We start from the raw sequence: 14,514 nt of genomic DNA, 5'->3' as shown, positions 1-14,514 counted from the left end.
TCAAGGAGTAGAAGGGGAGACCACATAGTGAAATGTCCTACACTGTACCCTATGGTAATGGATATTCTCATGCTTTCCACCCTCCTGACAGCTTAGTTCATTCTGCTCCCTCTGACCGGATTATCACTCACCATCACACGCACTTCTTTGACATAATACAAATCTTGCTCGTTCTTCAGAGGTCATTCCAACTTGTTTCCTCACTAAAGGACTTTGTGCTGAGGTCACCATCCCTGTTTTTAGAACCATCTTCATATTGAAGCCTATTGCTATCTGAGTATCTTCTTAAGTTATATGGAAAATTTCTTTGGGTATAAAGTTCATATCCTACATAAGTTTGTCTTCCTTGGGTCCCCTGATGTCCTGTCTTCCCTATGGTTGGCATTTAGTTTTCAAATAACCATGAAACAAATGAGTCACATTATGAATTGCTATAAATTATGGAGGATGGAGTGGGTGAATAGTGAAAATGAGCAAGTCAGGCCACTGTCTTCCTCCCCACAGTCAGTAGGTGATATAACACAGCTGAAATAATTTAGCTTTGCGCAGTGGCAGTATCGTAGCCAATGAGGTTTATCCGAGGCACGATTATTGCTAATTGAAATAATTTAACACAGGTGACTATGCCAGCCAATATTTCCATGTTTTCCTGACAACTATTACTTAGTTCTTATAAAGAAATCTTAGAGTTGATGCCTTAGAATTTTTCTGACCCAGTCCTCTCCTTTTTCTGAGGAGGAAGCTGGGTGTGGAGAAATCAAAAGCCTATGTGACGTCCCCCTGGGGAGTTATTGACAGGCAGCGGGAGTCATAGAGAGTGGGCATCTCAGGTTGCTTCAGCTGCTTCATAGTGTTTAAAAATCTCTGAGCCTATTTGTTTTTACTTATGGTAGTTGTCTATTATCTGTGGAATTAGCTGAATATCTGTGTAGTCTTGTAAGCAACTGAATGGGTGTTCAAAGTAACTATCATGGATTGTTCCAGTAGTAGGATTCAGCAGTGGTGATGTTGTCTACGTGAAGCTCACCTAAAGTGACATTACTGATGCTAACTGACTATGTGGGAGATGGTTGGTCCAGGGTGGGGATCTAGATCTCCTGCTTCTTCATCTGGGGGTGTTTATTATACTGTTACTGGTGACTTGGTGCATCTCCTAGACTAATGATTAGGCTACTTGATGTAAACCCCAAAATTTCAGTGGCTTTATAAAATAGCACTATTATTTCTTGCCTCTGTCCCAATCCAATGCAAGGCAAGGAGGAGGAGCTCTAATCAATTCAGTCCTCTGTGGACCCAGGTACTTACCAACTTGTCCTCTTGATCCAGCTACAGGAAAGTTGAGGGTCATGCCAGAGGATCTGTGGGAGCAAAGTGGCCAATTGGAGGATCTTCCTCCAGTCAGATTTTACCCCCATAGCCAGAATTGTCCAGAAACTATCACAGCTGGGTGCACAGGAGGGAAATGGAAGTTGGTGAATAAACAAGCTGTTTCTCTTACAAATACTATTTTTTAAAACTTCCAAAGTGCAATGCCTGTAAATGATCCTGTTTGATCTTAGTCTGGGGGAGATTGCAGGTCAGGGGAATTGTATTTGCCTATATAAGGCTTTCTCCCGTGCTGTTAGCATACGTTCTTGAAACAGTTGCTAAAACAAGCTGTACCACAAATGATATCATAAAAACTTTGAGCTACCTGGCTTTAATTTTTCAGTTTTTAATCAGGGATACCACATTTCTTTCAGGAGGTCCTATTAGTAGGATGATTCAACTAATGTTCTGCACTTTTTGTGTGTTAACACAAATGCGAAACTAAAAATGTGTCATTTGCCCATTTTTCATCGCGTTCAGTGATTTTAGTTCTAATTAACTACATTAATTTATTTGGTTTAAAATTTTTAAATGCCAAACATTAAAAAGTAAAAGTTGGCATGCCTGAAAATGTCTTGAACAATTAGGTTGGTTCTTAAAACCACTATGTCTGTTAGATGAATGTAAGTGTTTCATATGACTTGGAAAACATAGAGAAAATAGAACATTGCTTAAATACCCTGAGCGTCACAAGAGTATATCAGGACCACTATTTAAAAAAAACCAAAAAACCAAAAAACAAAAAAACACCACTACATCCCATACCCGGACAAGAATTCAAAGTGTTTCATCATATCATTGGATATATACACTAGAAATTCACAATTCCCACCTTAACTCTTTATGGAATTAATGTTTTAAAAATTTGGTAAGTAATGCAGGAAATCACAAATGCTGCTTTTTAGGAAATGAGTTGATTTAAAACGACAAAGTGACTTTGGAAGCAGAATACGGAATAATTTAGAGCTTATTAAAAGGATACTACATTATTTAAAGAATATAAAAATGTACAGAATTTTTAGAGAGAAATATAATGAAGATATGTACAGTTAACATACAAATTTTACTTTTACTAGTAGTCCTGTAAAAGTGATTTTCATTAAAACTCCATGTAGTTAGCATTTTTCTTTTTAGAATACCAAAGAAAATTAGAAAATAGGATAGTTGTACTTAGGTTTTGTATTAAAGTAACACTAAGATGTTCTTAAAATTTTAAAAGAAATTAAAATGATGCTTACAAAATACCCTAAAATCAAATTTAGCGTTACAAAAAGATATTGGGTCATGGAGAACAAAATGCCTTATTGGGCTTAGTTACTTCAGTAACAACATTCTATTTGGATTCTAAAAAGATGTTAATTCCCCTTAGTGAACAAAAGTTCTTTTGAATATGATATTACTTCTATTTTTATGCTGTTAGAAGCCAAAATATTTTTTTTTATTCTTTATTACAAGCACTATTCAGAAAGTTAAGAGCATGAGCTCAGTGTTTGAGTATCTTTCAACCAACAGAGCACTATCATTATCCACCTCCTGAGGTATTTCTTTTTCTCACTGAAACCCTCTGCCAACCAAGGAAGGCCCATTAATCTACTTCACAGACCCAACAATGTTATTCTTTTTGAATCAATGAGGCAGAGCTACATTACATGTGTTAGTAGTTATATATGGATTTAGGCTAAGTAGCCTATTTATCTGTGTTCTCATTCAGCCATTTTGTGTTATGGCATTTAAAAAAAAAAGAGTAAAAAAACAAATTCAGGTACTGTATAAAAATACAAATAATTAAAAGTAACTTATGTGGGGTGCCTGGGTGGCTCAGTCCATTAGCATCCGACTCTTGATTTTGGTTCAGGTCATGATCTCAGGCCATGAGATCAAGCTCCGTGTAGGGCTTCATGCTGGGCACGGAGACTGCTTAAGATTCTCTCTCCCTCTGCCATTCCTCAACTCACACAAGCTCATACTCTCTCTCTCTCAAAAAAAAAAAAAAAAAAAAAAAAGAAATGCAACAAACAGCAGTCTATTCAACAACCTCCCATAGCTGAAAGAGTTATTTTTTTAAATATTTACAGCTCTCATATTGCTTCTATAACTATAAATAATCAACATTTGATCTTATATTCTCTTTTAAGGAAGGTGAAGATATAGCTTACCAATAATTACCCCATCCATCTCTCTACTTCTTTTCTAAATATAAATTTTTAGATCCTTGTCCTCAGTCTGTTGGTTTACTAAGCATACTTAATATGCATAAACTTGAACTTCTTGTCCCAGAAAGCCTAGGCTATTTCTCTCCTATAGTATAGATGAGGATATTAAGTACTTGCATTCTTTCTCCCACCTTTCATCAATGATCAGCATCTATCAGCCATAACTTGACACACTATTAAATCAACACCTTTTAGATTCTTTTCTGTTCCTTTTAGATTATAGAGTTGAAAACTATTAATTATTTACCTTATGATAATGGAAACACTGCTCCCATGGAAGCAAGTTGGTATGCCATGATGAGATATTCTTACTCTGTTTGTCTAATATCATAAGCCCTGTGAACTCTATGGAGATGATATCAAAGATCAAGTTCCAACGGATTGTCTTTTCTCACTTTCCATTAATTGATCAAAACTGTGCCACATAGTTTAGCTTGGTTAACATTGGGTAAAGTTAAATTCTCATTTATTTCATTTTATTTGTTTTTGTTAAATTATAGATTTCCACATTGGAAAATGGTTGAGAAGAGTTCCTTGTACCTTCCCTTGAGGATAATTTTGCCCCTATCTTACTGATTTCCTGTTGTTTCTTTCTAGACTAGCTGTGTAGGCATCTTTTGGAGATTGTTGTTTTTTTTGTGTGTGTTTTTTTGTTTGTTTTTGTTTTTGTTTTTTTTTTTTTTTAACCACATTCTTACATCCCATGTCTGTTTCCATCCTCAAAAGGTGTATGAGAAGTAAGCTCACATTTTTATATATTGAAATTTTTTTTATTGTGACCTTATAGTTGATAGTTTGTATTAATAGTGGAATTGAAGTTTAGGATTTTCTCCCAGAACTTTTACAGCATGAAGTGTTGCTTATTTCAAATTAGATACCAGTTTTATTCACATGTATGTGCTTTGGTTTTGCCATAGAAGAAATGTTTCAATCTTTTGTCTCCTGTTTTCTGAAGCTGTATAAGATTACGTGTAGAATGGGTTCGTTTTACATTCTTCAGGCCTTTCAATGTAAAGATATGTGTCTTTACCTCTGGCAAGTATTTTTCTACTTCTAGAATTTTGCAATCTTTTTTCTTCTATTTTCTCTATTCTCTCTCTGAAATATCTCTTAATCGGGTAGTGGACCTCTGATTGATCCTCTGCCTCTTTATTTTAATTTACAACAGGTTTTTCTGATTCCCTGATGGCTTCCATTTTGGGGTACCATCTTTATGGTCCTGAGGAAAATTAGTTGTTTCTTTAGTTTTCTTCTATTCCCAGCGTTATGTATGTTTGTGTCTTCAGGGTTCAGGGAGTTTGGTTTGTTTTTGTTGTTGGTTTGCTGTTTTGTCTTGATCATGCACTTTTGTGTTGGTATTTTTTATATGGCTGGTTTCTACTGATATTTTATAATGACAGGATAGGATTAATTTGGGGGCAGCTTGTGTTTTTCCTCTTCTATTGTGTAAGTTTGCTGACATAATAAGCCTCCCTGTGAACCAAGAGAATGATTAGTGCTCTGTGAGGAGCTGTGGTGGTCAAATTTGAGGCTTCACTTAGGGATAAGTAGGTAATAGGCACCCAACTGGTTGCCTATTTTTTTCTGACTGAAATTGAATATGGGGATTATCGCCTATTTGCTTTCTGTTGGTCACTTTTTTTTGTTGTTTAAAGTTTTTATTATTTACTTATTTATTTATTTTACATTTATTTATTTTTGAGAGACAGAGACAGAGCATGAGTGGGGGAGGGGCAGAGAGAGAGGGAGACACAGTATCAGAAGCAGGCTCCAGGCTCGGAGCTGTCAGCACAGAACCCGACGTGGGGCTGGAACCCACAAACCGTGAGATCATGACCTGAGCTGAAGGATGTTCAACTGACTGAGCCACTCAGGTTCCCCTGCAGTTTTTATTTGTTATTTGAGAGAGAGCAAACACGAGTGAGGGGGGGCAGAGAGGCAGAGAGAAAATCCTAAGTAGGTTCTGCCCTGTCAGCACAGAGCCCCAACATGGGCATCCATCTCATGAACCCAACTTGGGAGAACAAGACCTGGCCTGAAATCAAGAGTCCAAAGCTCAGCTCACTGAGCTACCCAGGTGCCCCCTGTTGGCCACTTCTAAACTTGGATTTACACTACAGAGTACATAGGGAAACTTCCAGCGTTTTGCACACTCTTTATTCCTGAGGAAAATTCTTATATTTTATTAATTCTTACTTCCATGAATTGAGTCAGAGTAGTGTAGAAGAACCCCACTACCACCACTAAACAAACAACAACAAAACAAGAAAAAAACTCTGCTGTTCTCTTCTAATAGTTTAATCAAACCACTTCTAATGTGGGGGTAAAGGATGCAAATTTTCCTCACTCTCAGTTCATTTGTTCTTGGTGAAGACCTATCTGTACTTAACTCTAGGAGTAAAGTATGTAACCCAGAACTGAGGGAATTAGTTCATCTCATTTCCCTGCTGCATGATTCTTTCTAGAGTAAGCAAGTACTTATCCATATGGAAATATTTTTTAATTACTTATTATATGAAAAACTCAATTCCAGATGGATTAAACTATTAAGTACAAAAAAAAGCAAAATCTAAAGACTATTAATCAGGAGGAAAATCATTTTATGATCTCAATTACAATAGAATTTTTAAAAAATACACTCCAAATCACAAACCATAAAAGAAAATATTGTAGTGTTCAATGACAGTACAATACAAATCTGTAGTTTTGACAAGCTATAAATTGCAAGAAGAAATTGTCAAGGCAATTTCTGTTATTCAGCTAAAGATTTTGATAGATACTGTATAAAAAATTTCTATCAATTAGTAGGAACAAAAGGCAAGAAGTCCTGAACAAAAACTCTTGAAAATTTACCAAAGGAGATAGGTATAAGAATGTTTGTTTCACTTGTGTTTTAGTTGTAAAAAACAAAACAAAACAAAAAACTGGAAGTGACCTAAATGTCAATCAGAATTAGAATGTTATACAGTTGTTAATATAAATCAACTAGTGCTACTCATATTTATATGGATAAACCTCACAAATATCTTGCGCAAAAAGCCAAATGCAGAAGAATATATTTTCGAAGAACTTTTTAAAACATTCGAGGCATGCTTAAAGTTGTGTGTGTGTATTTCTTTTTTTGCTTTATGGATTAAGTATAGAAGCATAAACATCAAACAAGAAAGAGGCCAGTAAGGGGAAGGGAACAGCGTATAGGCAGCGTCTTCTTCAAGTATGTCTGAAATACTTAGGCTAGGTTTTTATTTTCATGCCTCATGTGTTTTAATTAATTAAAAAAAAAAGAATCTGATCTGGATGACCTCATTTGAGCTTCTGCATCCAAATGAACCGTGGATCATCCCTTGTTCTTTGGACAGATAAAGCATTTTTACTTTGTCGGTTGAAAGAGAAGGCGTGCCAACATACACAGGCAGATACTGCTATTAATGTTGCTCACCAGTTGGAAACTCGACATTAAAATTTGCGCTTGGGAAATGTACAATATCTGGGACTTCATATCTTGTCGCTCACACACACGCAAAAGTAGAAATTGATACATTTGTGTGTGTGTGTTGGAAATTTGTCACTTGCTTATTTTTTGTGACCCTTCCTCTGATGGAAGTGTTGCAGCTCCCTTTGAGCTCAATGAGTTGTCAGTGTCCAAAAAGATTCTTCCCAACTAGATTACACATTATGTTCCCAAAGTATAAATCCCTGATATTTTTTCTTTCTTTAAACTTGCATCCCTACATTGTTCAAATAAAATCATTCTAATAATTTTAAAAGTATTTGACAAGCATTTCAGATTATACATGATTCTCCTTATATTAATCTCATTTTTTTAATGGTCAGTGACAACCTTGACTAAGAGAAATTTTAACACAGCACTACATCATAACCACTAATTTGCCAAATGTTTCTATGAATAGCTTATTGATGTTCTCAGATCCCACCCCGATTCCCTGAATTCTAATCTTTATGGGGGATAGCCTGGAAATAGGTACTTTAGAAAATCTCCCTAGCTGTTTCTAAATATTAGCCAAATTTGATAGGAAAAAAAAAAAAAAGGCTACATGATTTGCATCACCACTCATATTCAGACTTTTGGTTATTACTTTATATTTCATGTTTACTTGAGTATTGATTTTTATGTTGATTATCTGATTTATTTATATTGCTTGATTGCAAGGTATGTCATTTTGTACATTGATTTGCTTTACTGTGCCAAGTGAGTAGAAGGTGAATTTAGGTTTGTGAGCAGTCATAAACTACAACTCGTCAGGACTCAGTATCTATATCTATAGTTATAAGCAATGTGTTCTTTTAGAACCCACAACCAGTGACTAACATTTACTATTTTTATTTCCCTAGTAAAATACTTTATTATTTAAGAAACTGAAGGAGGGTCTACATAAGTGCAGCTGAACCAGATGGAGCTCAGATATTTAGACCTTAGAACGTAAGAAATTATCATAGTTCCTTAGAACAGAGGTGCATTCTGATTTCCTATCTCCGACAGGGGCAGCAAGAAGATTGGGGGCATCAGTTGGTGGTAGTTCCTCATGAAATGAACCTCGAAAGTGACAGGACAGATCCTGAACCCTCCTCTTTCTTACATACTGGTCATGGACTAATTGTATCCATGTATTTACCAAATCCCACTTAATTTGTTTCTATTTCTTAGCTCTTCTGCTCTGCACTGTTAATGAATTCTGTATTTTTATTACCTACTCTGTAAAATAATAGGGCTTGATTTTTGCCCTAATTTGTTTTCTATAGCTTCAAGGACCGTTCCCTCATGTAAACATCCTGGATAATTGTGCACGTTTGTGTCCACTTTAGTCACGCTGTAATGATCTTATAGATACCAATACAGCCTTTTCAGACATTTTCTGTAGAGAAGAAAATTGTTTAGGGATGGAAGCTACTGCATCTCTTTGGCTATTTTAATTTTCTCTTCTGCGGATCTTTCTAAGTCATGTATTTCTTCATTAACACACTCAACTAATAGGTACACTGAGTCTTTTGTGTAAGGCTTATTCTTTGGGTTTTATGATGATCACTATTAATGCGTTTATGAGCATTTTATATTTATATGTTCCATGTATTTAATCAGGAAAATAACTGGCTATGATTTTTGCCCTCTAGAAGCTCTCAACGGAAGACTACCATCTTTTAAAAAATTTTTTTTAATGTTTGTTTATTTTGGCAGGGGGGAGGGAGAGAGAGGGAGTGAGGGACAGGGAACTAGTCGGGGAGGGGCAGAGACAGAGGGAGGCCCAGAATCTCAAAGCAAGTTCCAGGCTCTGAGCTGTCAGCGCAGAGCCCGACATGGGGCTCAAACTCAGGAGCCATGAGATCATGACCCCAGCTGAAGCTAGACGCTCAACCAACTGAGCCACCCAGGTGCCCTAAAGTCTTCTAAAAACTTTCTTGACTAGGAAAAGAACCATTCATTCCTTCATTTTTCATTCCACACGTGTCTTTTGAGTGTCTATCATGTGTTAGGTCAGTATTCTAGGTGTGGGGATGATGAGGTCATTGATGAGGAAAAAAATGTCCGCATTGCACTTATATTCTGTTTGTGCGGGAGACACAAAAATAAAATTGGACACGTTAACTAATAGTATGATAGGTACTGACAGGCACAAAGGAGAAAAAGTAAAGCAGGGAGAATGTGAAATGTTGGAGGGAGATTGAGGTTTTTGGTAGGTGTCAGGGAAGGCTTCAGAGAGCAGACTTTTGAATGAGGGCCTGCAGCCATTGAGGGGACTGACCTGAGTATTTCAGGTGAAGGAGAGAGCAGGTGCAAAGACCCCGAAATGGGAGCATGCTGGTTTGAGTGATCGGGATGGTATGGTCTGAGCACAGAGAAGGACAGGGAGTGAAAAGAGGTAAGGTTGGAAAGATCATGGGAAGTCAGATCACACAGACCTTCCACATAAAAAAATTTGTCTTGTATGTTGATTGAGAAGAGAGATCTCTGGAGGATTTGGAGAAAACACTGTTGAACCTATTTGTAAAAGCATTAGCTTTGCAGTCCCATTCAGGCAAGGATCCAGGAAATCCAGGAGAGTAGCAAGAAAAGCAGACTATTGTATTAATCCACGTGACAGATGGTGATGGTTTGACCAAGGGGATGGGCAGTGGAGTGGTGAGAAAGAGTTACAATGCGAGTATATTTAGAAAGCAGAACTGAGTAGGCTTTTTGAGAAAAAGAGATTTTAAAGGAATTGTCATGTCTTTTGGCCAAACCAACTAGAAATAAAAGATGCTAACTGAGGTAGGGAGGATTATAGAATCAATTGGTTTAGTAGGAAATTTTAGGAGTGACTGTATTCAAACCATAGCATAACTGTAATATAGTGAGTATAGCAGGGTTCTTGCATAGGGAGTGATGACACAGAGGCTTTTCTTTCCAAGATGCAACTTTATTCCTGCTGGCACCGTGTAGGTGGGTTCGTACCCAAAGAACTGAGCCTCGAACGCCACGTGGCGTAGTTTTTTTTTATATATTTTTTTACTTCTTTGTCTCCCCAAAATGGTAACACACAAGCATGTTGTCTGATTAAGTGGTCACATGTTAGAAGGTCATGAGGGAATTTGTCACATATGGGTATAGCCAGGTTGCCTTGAGGGTTTTTTTTTTTTCCCCCTTAGAGAAGGGACCCTACCACATTAATAGTCTTTTTTTTTTTTTTTTTTTTTTTTGAGACAGAGAGAAACAGAGTGCGAGCAGGGGAGGGACAGAGAGGGAGGGAGACACAGAATCTGAAGCAGGCTCCAGGCCCTGAGCTATCAGCACGGAGCCTGACACCAGGCTGGAACTGATGAACCCTGAGATCATGACCTGAGCCGAAGCCTGAGCCACCCAGGTGCCCTGTAATGAGGAGTTTTAAATTGAGAGTAGAATTGTATTCTGCAGATGCTTGTTGGAATACAGTGCTGTTAGAATGTGGGTCTAAGCAAAATCATCACAAGGTAAATTAAATTACAGGCTCACTGTTTAGAGTATCAAGTCAGTTCCTGGAAATGACCTGGAGATACTTTCCGTTTCTGTTTGTCTCCAACTGCTGGGATGTGAGAAGCCTTTCGTTAGTCATTCCATAGATTCCAGGAAAGAGAGCCTCAGGGGATCTTTGAAGTACTGTGAGGCCTTTCTTGAATCCTACTGAGCTGTTTTCACCCCAGCTCCAGGTGGCCTTATGCTGGCTGCAGAGATCCAGGCTTCCAAGGAGCTTCTGCTCTCTTGCTACAGATTCTTAGACTATCCACGAATTTCTCATAAAAGTTCTATTGCTGACACCGGCCACAGCGGCCAGCAACCTGAAGGCTGTGCTGGCAGCCATTAGCCTTAGTTCATGGCCATACCCAATATCACACCACATTGAGTGGCATTCTGGCCCTCTCTGCATTAAGACAACAACAGAACTCTATGCAGCAATATTTTACTTCCTCAGAAGAATATAGTTTATATCTCCTTCAAGACTTTTCCTATTAATATGCAAATATTAATCCTTAGGTATTATGGCTTCACAAATATAAAGTGACTCTGGGTAAATGCAGGGAAGAAGAGAATTTTAAGAATGTGGGTCTCCCAGAGGGAAACTGAATTCTGAAGAGCAGTTCAGCAGGAAAGAAATTTGGTTTTTCTGGCCCTGCAGGCAGTGGCCTGAAGTAGTAAACTCTTATGGGATCATAGATGAGATAAATGAACTCTAATCATTTTCAGTTCATTACAGGTCGCAAGAGTCCAAATCTCAGAAAACGCGTAACTCATTGGATCCATTGGGCGAGTCAGTCCTTATGCCCACACGTTGGGCATGTGACTGACCTTTGCCCGTCAAAAGGTATTTAATAAAATGGTGTTATCAGCAAAATGGAGGAATAAAGGCTGAAAAATCTCACAGGTGTCTATCACAAGGGATGTTTTGAATCAGAGAAGAAAAGTATAATTGTTAAACATATTATTGAGGGCTTTTTGAGGAAGAAAAAAAAAGAATCACCTAGTAAATGAGAAAGCTTAGAGCCCTATCTTGGACTAGAATGACTTTCAGAGGAAATGAGGTGAAGTATGCAAATTAATTTTTTTAAAAAATCAAGGTAGGGAAAGGCATCCAACATGAAGGAGAAAGTCAAGGAAAAAGCCAGAAGAAACAGAAGTGGCAGAATTCATTATTTTAAAAATGAGTGGGATTAGATTTGTCAAAAGAGGACCAGAATAACTAGAAGGCATACTATAAAGTTGGGGAATGTATATTATGTTTAGTAGTCAAAGAGTTAATATTTCTAATAGCTCCTACAAAGCAATATGAAAAAGGTGAACACCCCAGTAGAAATATGAGCAAAGAACTTTAACTGACATTTTACAAAGAAGAAATGTAAATGGCCAAGTTTATATGTGAAAATATATTCCATCTCCCTAACATTCAAAGAAATAAAATGAAAATAACAATGAGATGTCATTTTCACCTACTAAATCATCAAGGATATTAAAAATATATCAAGTATTTAGGTGAATACAGTGAAAGGGAAGCTCTTGGTAATGGGCGTTTTTGGGGCTTGATTGTAAGGACATGTCTTTTTAAACTGAGATTTTAATAGTAAAGATTTTGTGGCAGTTTTGTTATTGAAAATAAACCAAATTTGGTCTGCTGAAGCCAAAGAAATCCTTGTTGGGAGGGATGGTGGTATCTCCTGGAATTTAAGACGGTGCTGAACAACCAGGCCTTGGCAATAGCAGGAATCCAGAAGCTCTAAGAAACAGATGGAACAGAAGTCTCAACCCTGGGAAGAATCGAGGCAGCTCTCAGGATCTCTTCTCTCTAGAACGCTCTCAATGTCACTCTGCCTTGCTACATAGCAAGGTGCCTTGATAAGATTCCTGGAAGGTTGTTTCCAAACTATGCTAGAGGATTCTACACTAGAGCTTTGTCATGTGTGAAGTGTAGTTTCTAGAGAATTGTGCTGTCTGACATGTCATTTTTAAAAAATATTTTTAATGTTTATTTTCGAGAGAGAGACACAGAGCTTGAGTGGGGGAGGCACAGAGAGAGAGGGAGACACAGAATCTGAAGCAGGCTCCCAGCTGTCAGCACAAAGCTTGATGCTGGGCTAGAACTCAACAAGCCATGAGATCATGACCTGAGCCGAAGTCTGAAGCTTAACTCACTGAGCCACCCAGGTACCCCTGGCATGTCATTTTTATGCAAACTAAACTAGAGCTAGGAGAGGGGAAGGAATATCGAGAATGATCAGTGGTACTGCCCCTGATAAATCTTAACTCCCATCTGAAAACCAACCAATCAGTATTTTTTGGTGCTTATTTTACGTTAGGAATTATGGCAGGCACTAGAAATTAACATACTTATATTATGTATAATTGTTAGTCTTTAAGAAAAATTGCCTCTTGATCTCTTGCTAGCTCAGTTCATTAGATGTCTTCAGGCATGCTTTTTGGTGTCCTGTTTTTGTGGTGGTTCTGCATGATTTAACTTGCAATTTATAGACAATATATCATATATGCTTCATACTCTACAGATCCCATTTGTAGTCTTTTTTTTAAGAAAAATATTGGAGCTTTATCTTGGCTTGCATATGCTAGGAAAATTTCAAGTTCTCTATAATTCTTTAATAAAAAAAGGCCACTTGAGAGGTCAGGTTTTTTTTTTTTTTTTTAATATTTATTTACTTTGAGAGGAAGAGAACGAGCCTGAGTGGGGGAGGAGCAGAGAAAGAGGGAGAGAGAGAATCCCACTCTGACTCGGACAGGGTTCAATCTCCTGAACTGAGCCAAAATCAAGTCAGATACTTAACCAACTGAGCCACCCAGGCACCTGGAGGGGTCAGTTTTTAGGCAACATACGTTATTAGTCAACTCTAAGTTACTTATTCAAATATCTGTAGGTAGCAAGCCTATGTTTCTGAATATTTTATATTTCAAATTTTTTATTAATGAAAGCAGCCCAAATCAATTTTTAATGAGATATAACAGAACAATATTAGAAAAGAAGAATGGGGTGGTAATCTATATATGAAAAATGATATATAGATATAAAGCACAATAATTAAAATCATGGACCCTGTCATTTAATAGCTGGATGACCAAAGGTAAATTGTAAACCTTCTGTGGGTCTAATTTTCACTATGTTAAATATGGAGGCACTAATAGTTTATACCTCATAGTTTTATGTGATAAGTGAGCTAATATATATAAGGAGTTAGCAAAGTAACCAGCAATAACTTTAATCAGTGGTCACTTTATTAAATATCAGGTACATTGGAACAGTGATACACATAGATGACAAGTAGGAAGTACAGAGCATATGTATTCTCCTAGGTTAATTTACAATCAACTCATTGTTTAAAGAGCTGGATTAATATGATGGTTCAAAAAACTTGAAATATGACCTACAAAAGTTAGAGTATTGAACTCAGAAAGTGAATATAACACTGATTTTAAAAAACTTGAAGACTTTATTACATTCTTAGGCAAGGTTTAGGTTCTGAGATAAATTGAAAAAAAGAAGGCAGAGATTTTCCATAGACTCTCACCCCTACACATACATAACTTCCCTCATTATCAACACTTCACGCCAGATGGTACATTTGTTACAATTGATAAAACTACCTTGAGCCATCGTAATCCCTCTAAGTCCATAGTTTACCTTAGGTTTCACCTGCTGTTGTTTACTCTGTGGATTTCGACAAATGTACAATGACATGTGTCCATACCTCTAGTTGTTAAGAAGTGTTAGTTGGCATTGCGAATGATTAAAAGATGGTCTAGAATTGATTGTAGGCCATATTGTCCAAATGGACCTTCTGGTCTTTGAAGCATTCGTTTTCAGCATGAGTAGCATTTGCAATGACCGTTGTGGAGTCTTAAAGATAAGCTATTAAAAAGGCAAGAATTTATTTATTCAACCTTTGTTTACCTAGAAGCAGCTGT

At 37.2% G+C, this 14,514-nt stretch overlaps 1 pseudogene; it reads left to right on the top strand.

The window, feature by feature from the left end:
* The first annotated feature begins 537 nt into the window (after positions 1-537).
* On the top strand, positions 538-656 carry LOC128776629 (U4 spliceosomal RNA; annotated as a pseudogene).
* Positions 657-14,514: the final 13,858 nt, after the last annotated feature.

Source organism: Panthera pardus, unplaced genomic scaffold (assembly GCF_024362965.1).
Source record: "Panthera pardus isolate Hobbes unplaced genomic scaffold, ASM2436296v1 HiC_scaffold_1, whole genome shotgun sequence".
In the NCBI taxonomy this organism is placed as follows: Eukaryota; Metazoa; Chordata; class Mammalia; order Carnivora; family Felidae; genus Panthera; species Panthera pardus.
The sequence above is the reverse complement of the archived record's forward strand: the minus strand, read 5'-3'. Positions and strand labels throughout refer to the sequence as shown.